The sequence below is a fragment of the Magnolia sinica genome, chromosome 11, assembly GCF_029962835.1.
Source record: "Magnolia sinica isolate HGM2019 chromosome 11, MsV1, whole genome shotgun sequence".
In the NCBI taxonomy this organism is placed as follows: domain Eukaryota; kingdom Viridiplantae; phylum Streptophyta; class Magnoliopsida; order Magnoliales; family Magnoliaceae; genus Magnolia; species Magnolia sinica.
In genome coordinates this window covers 8,976,184-8,994,668 of record NC_080583.1, presented here as the reverse complement: position 1 = coordinate 8,994,668, position 18,485 = coordinate 8,976,184, and positions in this window count along the sequence as shown.

The following is an 18,485-nucleotide window of genomic DNA, read 5'->3' as shown; positions in this document are numbered from 1 at the left end:
TCATGGAGTTAAACTTGATGTACAAGTGATCGGGCGGATTCGTTGGCTTCATACAGTTGATTAGTCAAACTTGTGCGGTTCTTTACTAGTTTCACCCGTGTTTAAACTAACATTGAGGGCTAATGGTCAGTAAGTGACATTATAAGTTAATTATACAAAAAAAAAATTATATTGATTAGTTAGCGATGGATTGGTTAGATTTAGGCTCTATGTGAGTAAATCATGGAGCTAAACTTGATGTACAAGTGATCAAGCGGATTCGTTGGCTTCATATGATTGATTAATTAAACTTGTGCGGTTCTTTACTAGTTCCACCCGTGTTTAAACTAACATTGAGGGCTAATGGTCAGTAAGTGATATTATAAGTTAATTATACAAAAAAAAAAAAAAATTTAAGGATTTTTAGAAATCTAAAACAGTGAAAATCCAGAATGTTACAACCTTCCTTGGTTTTCCCTCTCGTCCGTCACACTTGAGCTTTGGATCCACCTATTTTTTGGTATCATGTTTTAATATGACCTCTCACAACTAATGGATGGTGTGGATTTCTTACAAATATCATTGTAGGCCCACATAACATCCCAATGCAGCCATGCAGGAAATCCTCATCCTAAGAAAAAAATCCAAACGCGGATTGGCCGATGTAGCACGCACCAGGCCAGACGTTAGCAAGTTTTGTGGGTCCCATCATGAGGTATGTATTATATCTAAACCATCCATCCATTCGGTGGGCTCGTCATAAGGCTTGAGCTGAAAAGTAAGATAGATCTAAAGATCAAGTGGACCACACTACAAAAAGCAGTGGAATGTGTACCATTGAAACTCTTTTACGGGTCAAAAAGATTCGATCCAAACTGTAGCTAACCCGATCCGACTCGATTTCCCTGACCGAGTCAGACTCAGTTCAGGTCAGGCCAGTAGTGCAACGGATCGGATCGAGTCAGAGGACCTGGACTCAGTCCCGGATCGGATCGAGTTCGCGTCAGGCATTGAAAATTTCGGACCGAGTCGAGTTGGGCCCAATCCAGTCCGACTCGACTCGATACCCACCTCTAATGGCCGGAGTTCAATCTCAGTGTTTCCCAAGGTTTGATCCACCTTATATATAGCTCTGGTTATTTTGTAGTCCGATTTTTCATTTAACGGCGAAAATCGTTATCGTCGCTGCTATTTTTGGTGTGATCCATTTGAGTATTGGATATGATTCATTTTTGTCTAATGATATAAAATGTTCTCAAAAAATAGATGAACGGTGTGGATATAATAAATACATCATAGTAGCGCCATGTAACTTTGATCTCCTTTGAAACCTTCATACAACTCGAAGCACGAGGTATGGGCGCTCGCCTTTGTAGGACACTTATCTACACCAGCTATATAGCTGGTGTGTGGTACACCAGCCAATCCGCTTCCTTAATCCGTTTATAAGGGCACGAAGACCTGGGTAAAGAAAAAACAAATATCATTTTAACCCCCAGAAGGGTTTCAATGGTAGCCCCACCGATTTTTTCAGTGTGGTCCACTTGATCGTTGTATCTTTCTTAGTTTTCGGCTCAAGCCTTAAAACAAGCTTTCCAAATGGTCGGACGGTTTGGATATAACACATACATCATGGTGGGACCCACAGAACTTGGTGACGTCAAGACATCAGGTAGGTGGTGTGTGGTACACCAGCCGATCCGCTTCCGTCCGAGTCGAGCAGGTGGGCCACTTGGGAGAAAATCTAAGTTGTTACACTCGTCAGGTGGGTTACACCGTTCAATAGATGGACAGCCGATGGTCCGGCTCATTGTTCAGGTGTGGCCCACCTAATGAGCGGATCCTCTTGATTTTCATTGCAGGAATTCTTCTTTGTATGATCCATCTTTTGCACGGCTCGGATGTGTACACGCATGACCCACAAGGGTCAGCGAATCAGGACCGGGTCAACCCATCAAAGCTCCAGCCAAGTGCTAGTCATTGGGCCGGGTCAAGCTCATTAGTCCAAAGGCTTGGATTTTGCCAGACCACGCCGAGTCCATGATAATGATATTACAGGAAAATAAAATAAAATCCCACAGCCAAATTTCGAACCACAGGTGTGGGCCCCACCCCGTCTTACCTGCCCTAGTCGAAATTGGATCTTGAGATTTTCAAGACGTGTCCCTTCCATGGTGGGCCCCACCTGATGAAAAAATCGAAATCACTGAGAGTGGGGCCCACTAATTCGGTTGTGAACCACCAGCCATGTGCCACTTTGTTTCCACGAGTGAGGCACATCCGATCAGTGACCTGAGCTGATTTCCATGGGCCACTACGCCATGGGATGACGGATCTGCAGTAACCGGATGCTTTTAACCGTTCGATCCGTCCGTACATTTCTCCCAGGACCATCGCTCAATTACCATTGGCGGCCCGTTCAACATGGGTAATGGATCCATAGTTTTTTGAACAACCAATCGATATGAAGTTGATGGATAATCAAATAGGTGGGCTGTTAATCTAATGATCCGGATCAATTCCTATGTCCACCAATCAATGGTAGGAAACATTCGCTATCTGGCACGTGAGGTGCACCGACCGTTAAACCTACCTCAGGTTACAGGGTGTCAATGGGCCGGGCTTTGGCTGAAAATCGAAATTTCACTAGGCCCAGCCTAGCCCGAAACAGTTCAAAATAAGGGCTGAGACCTACCCAGGCCCGGCCCGTTGACAGCCCAAGTAATTGGCTTATTCGATTTTTGGAAGATGGACGTTGGTCCACGGAATCCGACTAATCTAGTCCAATGGGGAAATTGAATTGCATACTGAGTTGCTCGGTACTCTTTTCTTGTAGTGAGTAAACCTAGTTGGGCTCGCAGTGGTTTATCTGGGCTGTCCATCCTTTTTTCTAAGGTTGTGCCTAAAATAAAAGTATATCTAAAATTGAAGCGATCCGTGCCACAAGAAAAGTGAGAATAATGATTTCCACATTTGAAATCTTGCCAGGGCCCATGTATTGTTAATGTAAAAATATGGTCCACCATTTTTACACCTTCGAGTACCTATACAAGAAAAATACAAATGATATCATAGATAGAGCAGGGATCCTCTGATACCAAAGTCAAGATAGGAATCTATGTCTAATAGCATCAAGAGGCTTTAGATGGGTCTTCCATTTATAGTGTAGAGGGGTCATTATTGGGATTACCAACAGTTCTTGATCACAGATGCAATCTTGGCATATGTTTCTCAGCAGTTATACAGAATTTGCAAGGTGAAAAGTGTTGAAGTAGTCAATCCTAAAATCACGTTACGGACGGTCGGGGCCAAGCTAGGTTGAGCCCCCGATCAGTCAGGCTAACCTCCATGGTCGGCTCATGGTGGCCTTCCACACTCACTGTTGCTAGTCGACTGACCAATTCCTTGGTCCGCCCATACTTGGGCATGGGGGCAAGCTCACCTCCGCTGTGAGGTTCGTCGTTTTGGATGATCCTCTCGATCTCGTCGTCGAACTGACTGGTCTTCTAGTCATCTATTGAGGCCTAGCTAAGTCGGGCCCTCGATCAATCAGGTAGATTGGATAAATCCAAGTGTTCCTCGGGAGCCAGTTAGGCTCGGTACGGGTGAGGTCATGGCTTGTTATCCTTTACATCGATCTGAGATAGGATTGTTTAGTAACCCTTCGGTCATGATCAACATGGTTCCTTTCTTACAATCTTTGAAAAAATAAAAAAGCAAGTTTGTAAGTCCGAGCTACCCTAAGACCGGTCAGACTACTTTTACCTATAACTCACCGTATTATTTATTTGTCATCCAACCTATTCGTAATATCAGAGTGAACTTAGATGAAGGGAATACACAAATATAGCCTGATCCAAAACTTCCGTACCCAATCCGCTTCCTCCAATGAGGTGCAAGTCGTATGTGTTTTAGTGTACGGTGGGGTCCACGCGTACGGTCAAATCATACAGCTGACGTTGAAGGAGACACTTGGATTGAGGCTGCTACTTGCATGAAAAGAACCGGTATTGACCCAATTTCTCCGGAGGCACGCCATTTTAGTGTGTCTCTAGATCGTATACAGTACATGTGGGACGGGTTTATGATAATCGGGTCCAGGGATCCGGAAATTTACTCGGTTGATTGGCTAATTCTTAGAAAATGTTTTAATTAGAATATCCTAGCCATTTAATAAATGACCTTTCTTATCAGAGAATTTGGGCCGTTGCTAAGTTTCTTCTTTAAATTTTCATTCATATGCCACTGATTAATGGGTTAAGTGTCCAAAAAAGTGTGGTTTTGTACTATGTCCCACTCACTGAGACATCTAATAAATGGTTTTGATCTTTCCCACGTGTTCCACGTGTGAAGAAATTACATGTAAGCAGTGCATCTCTCATGCATCGAGACCCGAGAGGCACTCGTTCGAGTAGGAAAGACGAGAGAGGGGAGCGGATTCCGTCAGGTGACTCAGGTCGGCATAGGACTGAGTCCGGTTAGGCGGTGACCTTGGGACCACCCTGAAGTATTTACTGTATATCCACACCGTCCATCGTCTTTATCAGATCATTTTATATCATGATCCCAAAAATTAAGGATATCTAAATCTCAGGTATACTACACCAAAGGAAACTGTGGTGATAGACCATTAAAAACTTATTGCAGGCCACAAGTTTTGGATCAAGCTGATAATTGTATTTTTCTTCATCCAGGTCTGTGTGACCTTATCAATCGGTTGGATGGAAAATAAACATTAAGGTGGGCCCTAGGAAGTTTGTAACGGTGGTAGTTTAATCACCGCTACCATCCAGCCGCATATACGAGACAGAGAGTTCAGGACTTCACCCATCCGCAAAATGTAGAGTTAGAAGCGTGTGGTTCGTTGCTGTGGGCCTCACCATTTGATGATCTGTACTGTTAATCAGATGGGCCCCACTAAGTATAGTAGAGGCCCCCGAAAGTTCTCCGATCTAAACGTTCTCTACCATCATTCGTTGGCTTATTTTATATATTGAAGGTGGATCGTTGGTTGTTAGGCCATCTGAAAACCAATCCAGAGATCCCAACCATCGGACGACCATCCACTCACACATCGCTGATGGCTGGTTGGGATCGTTGGATCAAAGTAACTATCAGGCTATATAAATCCAAAGCTGAGCCCATGTGATGTGAGTACAACCGAAAACAAGTGATTGTGACCATTCGCAAAGGAGCCGCCGCCCCAGTACATAGTTTACTTTTCTTCGGACTCCAAAACTGACGTCCATTTCAGACGCGGATTGCTTTCCACCCCCACCCGTCCGTAACTTTCATTGGTTTTTTATAATTTTAAGGTATTAGACAAAAATAAAATAAAATAAAATAAAAAAAATAAGCAGGTGAAAAGATTAAGTGAACCACACAGTGGGGATTAAACATTAAAAACTTTTACTTTTTGGGAGCTGGAGAAGTTTCGGATCAAGCTCATATATGTTTTTTCACTTCATTCACGCCAACATGACCAAGCTCATATACGTTTTTTCACGTCATCCACATCTACATGACCTTATTAATAAGTTGATGGTAAAAGAAACATAAAGGTGGCCTTCAAATGATATTAATGGTGGATGTCATTATCACTGTAGTGTCCTTTATTGTAATCTACTGGAGCTGTGGAGCTTATACATTTCTAAGAACATAATTTTAAATGATCTGGGAAAAGTGATGAACAGAGCGGATAAAACACTTACATCAAGTTGGCCGCACAGAGCCCTATCCAGTGGGGTAGGACGCAATCTGCATCCATCTATTTCGTACAAGTGGGGCCACAGTTATAGATCCTTACCGTTGATCGCTTGGGACCCACTTTAGCTGGGAGGTGTTTGCAGTCTAACAGTGGGGCCCACCGTGATGTATGTGTTTTATATCCATGCTGTCCAGCCGTTTTGTCAGCTCATTTTAGGATATAAACTCAAAAGTGAAGCAGTATCCAAATCTCAGGTGGGCCACACCCTGGGAAACGGTAGTGATTGAACGCCCACAGTTAAAAACTTCCAAGGTAGGTCCACCGTAATGTTTATTTGCCATCGAAGGTGTTGGTAAGGGTAGACGGAGATATACAAAGGGAAAACACAAATATCAGCTGGATTCAAAACTTGTGGCCTCCAATACGTTTTTAACGGCGGGTTTTCAATCAACACTGTTTCTTGTGGTGTGGTCCACCTGATATTTGGATCTGCTTTATTTTTGGGCTCATACCCTAAAATGAGCTGACACAATGAATGGACAGCATGGATATAAAACAAGTAAGTCACGGTGGCCCATAATCTCGATCCACCGACCTGGGTAGTTTTCCGGATCTTAAGGGCATAAACCGAAAAGGTTCCAAATGGGAAGATTCGATTCATTTATTTCGGGGCTCATGCGCTAATATTACCGACACGGATTACCTACCGACGGGTTGAGCAGGGAGACTGGCCACTGAAGTGACGTGACTAAGTTCTATGGTCCACCATCATGTATGTGTTGTATCTACACCGTCCATCCATTTAGAGAGATCATTTTAGGGTATGAGCCAAAGAATGATTCAGATCCAAAGCTCGAGTGGATCCCACCACAGAAAATAGTGGGGATTGAACGCCTACCATTAAAAACTTCTAAGGGCTACAGATGATTTCGATCAAGCTGATATTTGTTTTTTTCCCTTAGTTTATGTCTTTTCCTTTTTTCTTTTTAAATTCATGAACAGATTAGATCTCAAATAAACATCACGGTGGATCTTCAGGAAAGATTCAACGGTGGGCGTCATTCACCCCATTGTTTTCTGTGGTGGGTCCACTCTAGCTTTGGATCTGTCCCATTCTTTGGATCATGCACTAAAATCATCTCTCCAGATGGATGGATGGACTGTGTGGATACAACACATAATGGTGGGGCCTACAGAACTTGGAGACGTCACTTCAGTAGGTAGTCTCCCTACTCAACCTTTCAGTAGCTAATCCTCGTCCTAATATTCCGCTGCACCGTTCGTTTACTTTTTCTTAACGGTCCTTTTAGTCTGATCGAATAGCAACTATCCTGGATTCTGGAATAATCTGAGGAATCAACCATCCACATGTAGGAATAAAAAACCAACGGTCCAGATGACAAAAAGTGGGGCCCATTTGCACACAACGGTTCATTAGAATACTGTTCGCTTTTTGATACATCCACGTTCTCTTCATCAGAAAATACGAATCAATTAACCAATCTGCATTTCTAAATCACTCACCAGATGAGTAGATCCATCCCATTAATGTATAACTTTTGGTTGTCCAATCCATAATAAGACAGACCCACAATTCAAACGGTCAAAATTTTAAAATATTAGATTGATGTGATTTTAACTGAATATGAAAAAAAAAAATTATTATTTTCAGCACCTTCCTCCCTCCTAGCTGTAACGGTAATATTTAATACACATGAGAACAAATTAAACACGGACCTTAATATATATTTTTTATATCAAGGTTGTTCATGTTTTTTACTATGTTATTTTAGTGCATGAATCGATGAATGAAGCACATCTAAATATCACTTGGACTATATCAAAGGAAGCGGTGGTGATTAGCCATTAAAAATTTATTATGAGCACAAAAGTTTTGGATCAACATGATATTTTCTTCTTTTAAAAAAATAAAAATAAATTATTTATCTAAGTTTATATAACTTTTTTCAACAGGTTGGATGACAAATAAATATTATGAAAATATAACTGCAGGCCTTAGGAAGTTTTTAATGACCGGAGTCCTCTATGGCAATGTCTGCCTAATATTTGAATTTGCTTAATTTTTGAGCTTGTAGCATAAAATGATTTTGCAAAATATATGAACAACTTAGAAGTAGAATACATACGTCAAAGAAAATATCTGGTCTTGAGAAGTTTTTAATGATAGAGTGTACAATCACCACAGTCTTTTACAGCAATGTCTGCCTAATATTTGAATTTGCTTAATTTTAAGCTTGTGGCATAAAATGATTTTGCAAAATATATAGATGACTTAGATATAAAATATATACATCGAAGTGAGCCCTTAGATATAGAATATATACATTAAAGTAGGCCCCACCATAAGAATTCTACCATCTTGAAAGAGACGTGGCATATCTGATCCTGGCCCATGTTATAAATGGAACCATAGGAAGCCTGTATGCATTCCATTACGACCAATTTTCAGCCATCATTGGACTTCCTTTGGAAAATAAAAAAAACATTGAAGCATGTGGATTGGGGATTAGTCTCACTTTAAAAAAGAAGTGAGGACACCATGTGTCTTCATAAAAAAAAAAAAAACATTAAACTTCCTTCTAATTTGAAAGATGCGGATTGGGGGGCACTGTGATGTATCCGAATATCCACATTATCCATCTTTCATTTTAGATCATTTTAACGTATGAGCTAAAAAATGAGGCAGATTTAATAGTCAAGCTGACCGCACCATAGATGATTCTTGCATTTAATGCTTTGTGCACACAAGCTTATTATTTTGTGTGGTCCACTTGAGCATTAGATTTGCCTTATTTTTTAGTTCATATCTTAAAACGATACGTGAAAAAGGTATGTCCTACCCAGCCATCTCTAGCTAGGAACTAGGTGGCCATCCTGATGTATCTATTTGTCCATGCCATTTATCTCTTTTCTCATATCAATTTAAGCTATAAGTCTAAAATTGAGGTAGATCTAATGCTCAAGTAGACTAAACTAAATAATAAGCTTGGGTTACATTAAATGCAAGTATGTAGTGTGGTCCACTTCAACATTGGATATGCCTCTTTTTGGGCTCATACCTTAAAATGACATCAGAAAATGAGCAGATAGCATGGTTAAACAGATACATTATGGTGGGCCCACATAGATCTGTCTATTCCTGACTAGAGACAGGCAAGGGTAGGATACAAGCTGCCTCCTAACTTGAAATAGTGGAAATTAATTATACTGTGCACCATACAATTGTCACAGATGTGGGACCAGCTGTGTCTCAATGGGCATGGTAGGGCAGTACCTAATCTATTAATATATTGTCTTTATTAGGTTAGATAGAAGTAAGGGTTATGCCTAATCTATTAATATATTGTCTTTATTAGGTTAGATAGAAGAAAGGGCAGTACCTAACCTATTAATATATTGTCTTTATTAGGTTAGATAGAAGTAAGGGTTGTGCCTAATCTATTTAGGACTTAATTATGGATCACCAAAGGGAAATAATGTCGTAGCATTGCAAGAACAAAGACAATTTGGTCGAGTCATATCTCTACGGTACATGTGGCAGTGCCGTGGATGCAATGGGTCCATCTATTTCATGGCCCTTAAAATGGGTGGCTGAAGTTTCATATTAGAGAATATCCCATCTGTAAATTAAAATTGTTCTTCACTACTACACCCACCCATTATTTTGGTTGGGACATAAGCCACTAAAATACTTAGGGGTCATTTGACACTATGAATTTAGGGTGATTTGACAAGATTTGAGGGGATTCCAAATCTGTGATATGTTTGGCACCATAAGGTAACTGGAGGTTTCAAATCCCCCTGAAAAGGAGGTTTGGAATTCAAGGTGGAAGCTTGGATTACATCTAAAATCCTTCCAAGAGTATGTAACATGTGTATCACTAGGTTATTAATTTATTGGGCGCATGGCCCGCTGATGATATCCCAAAACAATTAGATTATCAACATTATCACTATGATTACTTTTATAGGATAATTTGTGTTATCTAGGCATTGTCCATGTAAATCAATAGTTAAAAATCGGTAGTTAGTTACTTGGATGTGTTCCTATGCTTATGGCCCATTCGAAACTTGGAATTTAATCATTTTCGAGCAAAATATATATTTCAATGAGCTTATTGCAACCATTGTGTCAAACATTACATACGTACACAAATTAAAGATATTAAAATTGATTTAATAATTAAATTCAAACCCTTGCAAATATATTATGCATAGCTACTTTTGGATTGTAGGAGGATTCCAAATCAGGGAGTTTCGAATCTACACTCCCAAACAAGTTGGTTCAAGGGATTAAATGATATAGAATTGCATTAGATAGAATTAACACCATTATTTATATAGTAATTGCATGTTTGGAAATATCATGGTATTTTAGGCATTTAATCCCCACATTTTTAAAAAAATTCTTCCTTAATACTGCATCAAGCAAAGCCCAATTTGGCAGATCATGTAATTGTAATCAATGTACCAAATTCATAACTAATGTGTGGATCCATATATAACTAGAATTTCATATGTAAAGGGCACGTATGGCATATATGGACCAACAGATGGATAAAACAAATGCATCAATGGCGTTTATGGATGGATAACATGGATAAAACACGTGCATCAATGTGGGGCCCACATGTGTAGTAGATTTCAAACGGCCCATATAAATATAGCAAAGTGATGATTTGGTTGCTACATCACTCTGTCATGTGTACAATAGAGATAGGGCGCAGATTAGATACTGACAAGGTCAGTAGCCAAATTGCTACTGTAGTGATGTCACCAAGCATTGTGGACCCCACCATATTACATGTGTTGTATACATACCATCCATCCATTTGGAGAAATCGTTTTATGGCATGAGAAAAATAATGAGATGGATCTAAAGTTCAAGTGGACCCATCATAGAAAATAGTGGGGCCAATGACATCCATTGTTCAAAACTTCTTAGGGGCCAGAGAAGTTTCCAATAAAGCTTATAGTTTTGTTTTCATTTCATCTGTCTCTATGTTAACTTATGAATAGATTGGATCTAAAAAATACATCATGATGAGCCCTATAAATGTTTCAACAGTGGGTGTGATTGATCCTATGGTGGGTCCACTCGAACTTTAGATCTATCTCATTCTTTTTCTCATGCCATAAAATGATCTCTACAAATGGTTGGACAGTATGGATACAACATATGTATCACAATGGATCCAAAGAGCTTGGTGACGTTACTTTAGTAGCCATTTGGGTATTAAAGTTTAACTTATGTGAGCCCACCATTATATGTGTTTTGTATTCACACTGTCCATACATTTTGAGAGATCATTTTAGGGCATAATACAAAGAATGAGGAAGATCAAAGGTTGGAGTGGACCACACCACATAAAACAGTGGAGAAAGTGATGCCCACCATTGAAACCTTCCCAATGTCCACTATGATGTTTATTTGAGATCCAACTTGTTCATGTGCTAAAAAGAAGGAAAAACACAAATATCAACTTGATCGAAAACTTTTGTGGCCTTTAGAACTTTTTAATGGAGGGTGTCACTCTCCTCACTATTTTTTGTGGTAGGGTCCACTGGAGCTTTGGATCTAACTCATTTTTTAGATTATGCCCTGTTATGATCTCTCCAAATAGATGCACAATGTAGAAACAAAACATACATTATAATGGGGGCCCACATAAGTTGGTGACGTCACTTTAGTGGTGAGTCTCGCTACTCGACCTGTCAGCATCTTATCCGCGTCGTAGGGATACTATTCATCCACACATGCATGCCACATGGACGAGTAACATAAACCGTACTCTGACAAACTACCGTATAAAGCTGAAAGGGAAACGGATTGGCTACTCCCCCTGCCAGAGCCATTGGTCGGTGTTTTATGGGTCCCATCATGATGTATGTGTTTCATCTATTCTGTAAATCTATTTTTTCTAAATCAATTTATGGTAATACACAAAAAATGAGGTATATCCCATTCTCAAGTGGACCACATTATAGGAAACAGTGTTGAATGAACTTCGACCATTAAAAACTTTTTGGGGGCCATAAAAGTTTTGGATCAAGTTAATCTTTGTTTTTTCCTTCCATCTGGGTCTTTATGACCTAATCAACAGATCGGATGTCAAATAAACTGTACAGTGGGCCTTAGGAGGATTTAAATTATGGATATCCAATCACTATTGTTTTCCTGTGGTGTGGTTCACTCGAGATTTATATCCCTCTCATTTTTGGGACAGAAACATAAAATGATATTTAAAAATGGATGAACAGGATGGATGAAACACATACATCATGTTGAGTCCCACATAGCACCGACCACTAGGTGTAGGCCTGCTGTCAGGGGGAGTAGCCAATCCGTTTCCTTGAAAGGGGGAAGCGGATGGGCTGGTATACCACACAGCTGGCGGTAAGTGGATCGCTGACGTGCCACAAGCTCAAGCTGTACAAATGTACAAACGGTTCAAAGGAGATAAGGTTACATGACCCCACAATGATATATTTATTATATTTGCACCTTTCATTTATTTTTTGAGATTACTATAGAATAGTAACAAAAATTGAATCATATCCAAAGATCAAATGGATCACACCACAAATACCAGTGGAAATAATAATTTTCACTTTTAAAAATTTCATGAGGCCTACTATAAATTTTATTTTCCATCCATCTATTAAGGTCACAAAGACTTAAATGAAAAGGAAAAACAAATTTTATATTGATCCAAAACATCTATTAACCCAAAAGGGTTTTAACGGCATATGTTCAATCCCCCACCTCTTTTTTCCATGTGGTGGACTAGTTCACTAAATTGGTCTTATTTTCCGCCTCAAGCCTTATGATGGTTAGAATATAACAAATATCTCATGATAAGACCGATCAAAATTGCTGACATGGATTCACTAGCTACACATTTAATGTGTGATACACCAGTTATACAGAGTGCTCGGGGCATGGATTTAAAGGTGATTAGGTGGGAGTAGGTTTTAAGATCCTATGAATCATTAGGAGGTCATGTCTGGGACTAATACCAGGCATGCTCTTGGAAGCCCCTTCCTGGAATATATGCCGGAGCATGTAATTTCTACGATCTACCTTTGGATCTCGTGTGCCTAGTGGTCAGTGCCATGTGAGGGCCCACTATTATGTATGTGGTTTATCCATGCCATTCATCCATTTTGAAATATAATTTTAGGGCTTGATCACAAAATTGAAGCAAATATAAATCTTAAGTGGACCACACAACAATGATTGAATTACACCATTAAAAATCTCTTCAGACCAATTGTAATGGTTATTTCACATCTAACCTGTTGATTAAGTCATAAAGACTTGGATGAGGGAGAAAATAGTTATTTGCTTGATCCAAAACTTTTTTGGAGCACTTTTGTGGCTCCAAAAAAGTTTTTAATGGAGGCATGCAGCCCACTTGAGATTTGGATTAAACTCATTTTTGGGCTCATACCACATCATGTGGACGTCATGATCGAAACACATACATTATAGTGGGGCCATGGAGCATCAACTAAGGTGAGTAGCCCATTCATTTACATTCTAGACATCTTCTCTTCCAAAAACGAAGCGGGATGGCATCCAAGTTATGGATCACGTGACAATCTCTGACACAAGGTAATAATTACATTTTGCTAATTCCGTCCCACTTAATAATCCATACTCCAAACACCCCGAGAGACGGATTGGCTACTGTCCCTGACACTAGCCCCGGGGCTGGTGGTCGGTGCTCTGTGGGCCCCACCATGATGTATGTGTTTCATCCATTCTGTTCATCAATTTTTAAAGATCATTTTAGGGCTTAATCCAAAAAATGAAAGGTGTATAATCTCAGGTGGACCACACCACATGGAAACAATAGTGATTGGATATCCAACGTTAAAATCCTCTTAAGGCCCACTGTACTGTTTATTTGACATCCAATCTGTTGATTAGGTCATACAAGCCCAGATGAAGGGAAAAAACAAAAATGAGCTTGATCCAAAACTTTTATGGCCTCCAAAATGTTTTTAATGGTTGAAACTCATTCAACACGAACTGTAAGAATAGATGGACGGCATGGATGACAGAAGTTTTAGATCAATATTATATTTGATTTTCCTCTTCATCCGAGTCTTTGTTATGTTATGCACAGATTGGGTGGAAAATAAACGCTACGGTGTGCCCTAGGAATGTTTTAACAGTGAGAATCATTATCCCCACAAATATTTCTTGTGTGATCCATTTAAGATTTTTATATGAATCATTTTTGGTATCATACTCTAAAATGATCTCAAAAAATGGATGAATGGTGCGGATACAATGAATACATCATTTTGTGGCCCATGCAACTTTGATCTACTTTGAATCGTTCGTACAACTCGGAGCTAGAGGAGCTGCAACGCTGGGAAAGGATTGGCTACTCCCCCTGCCACCAGCCCCGTAGCTGGTGGTCGGTGCTCTGTGGGACCCACCATGATGTATTTGTTTCATCCATTCCATTCATCCATTTTTAAAGATAATTTTAAGACCTCATACCAAAATTGATATGTATATAAATCTCAGTGGACCACACCATAAGAAAACAATAGTTATTGGATATCTACCATTAAAATCCTCCTACGGAACAATGTACTGTTTATTTGACATCCGATCTGTTAATTAGGTCATGCAGGCACAGATGAATGGAAAAAAAAAATATCAGCTTTATCCAAAACTTTTAGGGCCTCCAAAAGGTTTTTAATGGTCAACGCTCATTCAACACTGTTTCCTGTAATGTGGTCCAATTGAGATTGGTATATACCTCAGTTTTGTATTTATACCATAAAATGGTGTGGAAAAATAGATGGACGGCATGGATGAAACACATAAATCATATTGGGGCCCACAGAGCACCCACCACCAGCCATTGGCTGGTGGCAGGGGGAGTAGCCAATCCGCGTCCGCAACGCTCGTCTTCGCAGGACACGTACCGACATCAGCCATATTGGTGGCGTGCAGTATACCAGCCAATGGACGCGGATTTCCTGCGAAAGCCTTTCGCAGGAAGTTCCTGCACTGGTAACCCAGGTGAGGCCCACTGTGATGTTTGTGAGAAATCCTCCCCGTCCATCCGTTTTTTGAGTGCGTTTTAGGATGCGAGGCCAAAAATGAGCCGTATCCAATACTCAAATGGGCCGAAAACGGGGTAATTGAATGTCCACAGTTGAAATATTCGTGGGCCAATAGAAGCTTTGAATCATGCTAATATTTGTTTTTCCAGTTCATCCCAGTAGGAATGACGTTATTAACGGTATGGATGGCATGTGAACATCACCGTCGAACCCAGGGAAGTTTCAGCGGTAGGAATTTCCCTAAACACCTTTTCCTTTAGTACGGCCCACTTGAATCTTGGATCCTTCTCAATTTTGGTCTTCTCTCATAAAATGAGCTCACAAAACATATGGAGGGAGCGGATTTCTCACAAACATCACAGTGGGCCCCACCTGGGTTCCCAGCGCAGGAACTTCCTGCGAAAGGCTTTCGCAGGAAATCGGCGTCCCCAGCCAATCCGCTTCCGAAGCTTTGTCCAAATTAGTGGGGCCCGTGCACCGGTTAAGGAGCACGTGAATGGGTGTAGGGAAGGAGGGATCATCACTTCGTTCCACCGCCCATGCGTCTGAATTCGTACCGAAATTGGACTATTTTTTGTTGTTTTTATTACACGCCCACACGCCCTGACCATTTCAATTCCAGTTTCCTACTTCAACCGTTTGCATATATACAATACCCAACCTTCAAAACACTCTCTCTCTCTCTCTCTCTCTCTCTCTCTCTCTCAGGCAAGCAAAAATAACCAGATACTGCTATGATTCTCATTTCCTTTGTTGGGTTTGTTTTCGAATTTGAAAAGACGGGAGAAATTTTCAGTTTTTTTTTTTTTCTCATATATGTTGCGATTTCTGCTTCCTATTGTTGTTTGGATCCAAGAACTGTAGTTTTCCAGAGTTTTTTTTTTTTTTTTTTTTTTTGTTTTTTTTTTCGAGCACATCATGTTTGGATTTTTGTGTTGGTTGCTTGATGTGGATGAATTATGTTCTGGGTATTTTTCGTTTTAAAAAAAAATGATTTTATGGGTTTTGTATTTGGAATGTGCTGAGATAATGTTACTGGATGAATTATAATCTGGGTATTTTTCATTTTCTGTTGTTTTTTTGGGTCTTTTGTTGTTTTTTAATTTGAAATGATTGGAGAGATTTTGAGTTTTTTTCATTATTCTCATCTAAGTTATTATGTTTTCTTATTATTATTATTTTGACTATATATATATATATATATATATATATATATATATATATATATATATATATATATATATATATATATATATATATATAGTTTTATAGTTTTTGTTGATTTTATGGATTTTGTGGTTGGAGGGTGTTTAGATCCTGTTAATGGTGATCTGGGTTATTTTCATTTTCAGCTGTATTCATGTTTTTTTTTTTTTTTTTTTGGTTGTCATTTTTGAATTTGAAATGATTGGAGAAAAGTTTCAGTCTTTTCCCATCCGTGTTATGATGTTTGCTTAGTATTTATTGTTTTTACGAAGGAACTATGTTTTTTTTTTTTTAATGAGAGTTCTGTTTTTTCCATTTTTCGGGCAAATCATGTTTGGATTCTTTTGTTGATTGTTTATATGGATGATTATTTATTTATTTTTTAATGAGAGTTCTGTTTTTTCCATTTTTTCGGGCCAATCCATTTTTCCATTCTTTTGTTGATTGTTTATATGGATGAATTATGATTTGTATTTTGCATTTTTTTTTTTTTGGTTATTTTTTTTATGGGTTTTGTATTTGGAATGTGGTGAGATAATGTTCATGGGCTTGTTCTTGAATAGAAATCATGGAAGAAATTTCTGTCTGAGGAATCTGTGTTTTGTTTCTTGTGTTGGTTGGTGTTATGTGCTAACTTTTCATGTGGTTATTTTAGTTTCTTGTTATTTGTATGGTTTTTGTGCTTAGAATTTGCTGTGATGCTGTTGTAGGCTTGTTCTTGATTAGAAATCATGGAAGATTTTCATTTACAAGTTGATAAGTATCTTTATTTGGGAACATGTGACTCTACCTTGGATGATTGGAAATCACACTGATCAAATACTCCTAACCATTCTATTGGATGATTTTTACATGAGGGAAAATGAATTAAATAACATCCGTCAAAGTTCCTCTGTCTGTCCTTTTTCCCCCCTAAAAGACCTCCAATCCAAGGGTTACGATTGTCCAACTAGTATGAAGTTTGGTATATGGTCCATTTAAGCAACGCCACTGGATGATAGTTTCGGATTTCATACACATTTACCCAATGTTTTAAATATTGTTATTGTGTAATGTATCGCACCCTTGGGAGACAGATACATATCAATTATCGCATGGGATATATCGGTTATATCGCGTAATGTATCATTGTTGTTGGGAAACATGAGAACATTGGGAAATTGGTGGAAATTTTCAATGAAACTTCATGGATTGTTGAAAAAGACATCAATACACACTTAGAAATCAAAACACTACAAAAAAAGGTGCACGTAATAGGGGTTTCCTTTGTATGGAGTCCAAATATATGCCTTGTCCAACTGAACTGATGCAAGTGTATTCAAAGTTTATTCATATAATTTATAAATTTTTATTTATATAATTTATAAATGTAAAAAGATGTGTATGGAAACACAAGCAATACATTCAAAAGCAAAAGAAGAATCACTGGATCAAGTTACGTACATACATGTTTGATTTTGTATTTGGATACAAAGATTGCAACTAATTTGTTAGAAATTGAGAAATTTTGATTTTTCTCAATTTTTTGCAATTTGGCCCATCTCCCTAAATCTCGAAATCAAAGTTCCAAATTCATTATTTTCATGGAAAACATGAAGAATCATAGATTTGTAATTATTTAACGCTGATTTAACGTGATTTACAACAAAAAACTTGGTTGGAAATCGAAAATGTTCACCAGATTGAATAGGTGGAATATATCGGCACTACCTATGCGTTTCTTATCGCACAGGTGGGATACAAGATATATCGTGGGATATGTTGGCCGATATCGTTAATATTTAAAACATTGCATTTACCACATTTAGAAATGGTGACTTCGATACCAAAAAAAAAAAGAAAAAGAAAAAAAAAGAGAAAAGGAAAAAAGAAAAGAAAAGAAAGGTAACTAGTAAACTACGTCAAGTATTCTAGGTTTTATCTTTCTCCAGCAGTTGTTTCATGAGAAACCCTTGTTTGGATTCTCATGTTGATGGCCAGAAAAATCAGATATGGATAATTTCTGATCCGGGTGTTTCATTTTTGTTGTTATCTTTGGGTTCTTTTGTTGGATTGTGGTCTAACAACGGAGTTTCATCATGCCTATGCTTTCTAATTGGGGTAGATTGGTTCTCTAATAGCTGAGGTTATAACAATTTGGGAGTGGAACTATAGTCCACATGTATTTCTTCTTGGTTGTTGACAGTTTTTGCTCTGTTAGATCTTTTAAGGCCCACAGTTGGAAAGGTGAGACAATATCATTAAAATTTTATTCTGCCGATCAAAAAAATGACAATATCATCAGTTATGTTCCTGCCTAATATTGTTCTTTTTCAAATGCCAACTCAGGCTCAGAAATTTTATTTAAAAAAATGTAGGACGGGTTTCTGAATTTATTTTTTTTGTTTTATTGAATTGGTTTTTGGCTGCCTTGACAATTTTTCCCACAAAATTCTACTTATTCGGCTTTACTGCAACAAGCTATGCACCCAAATGTTAC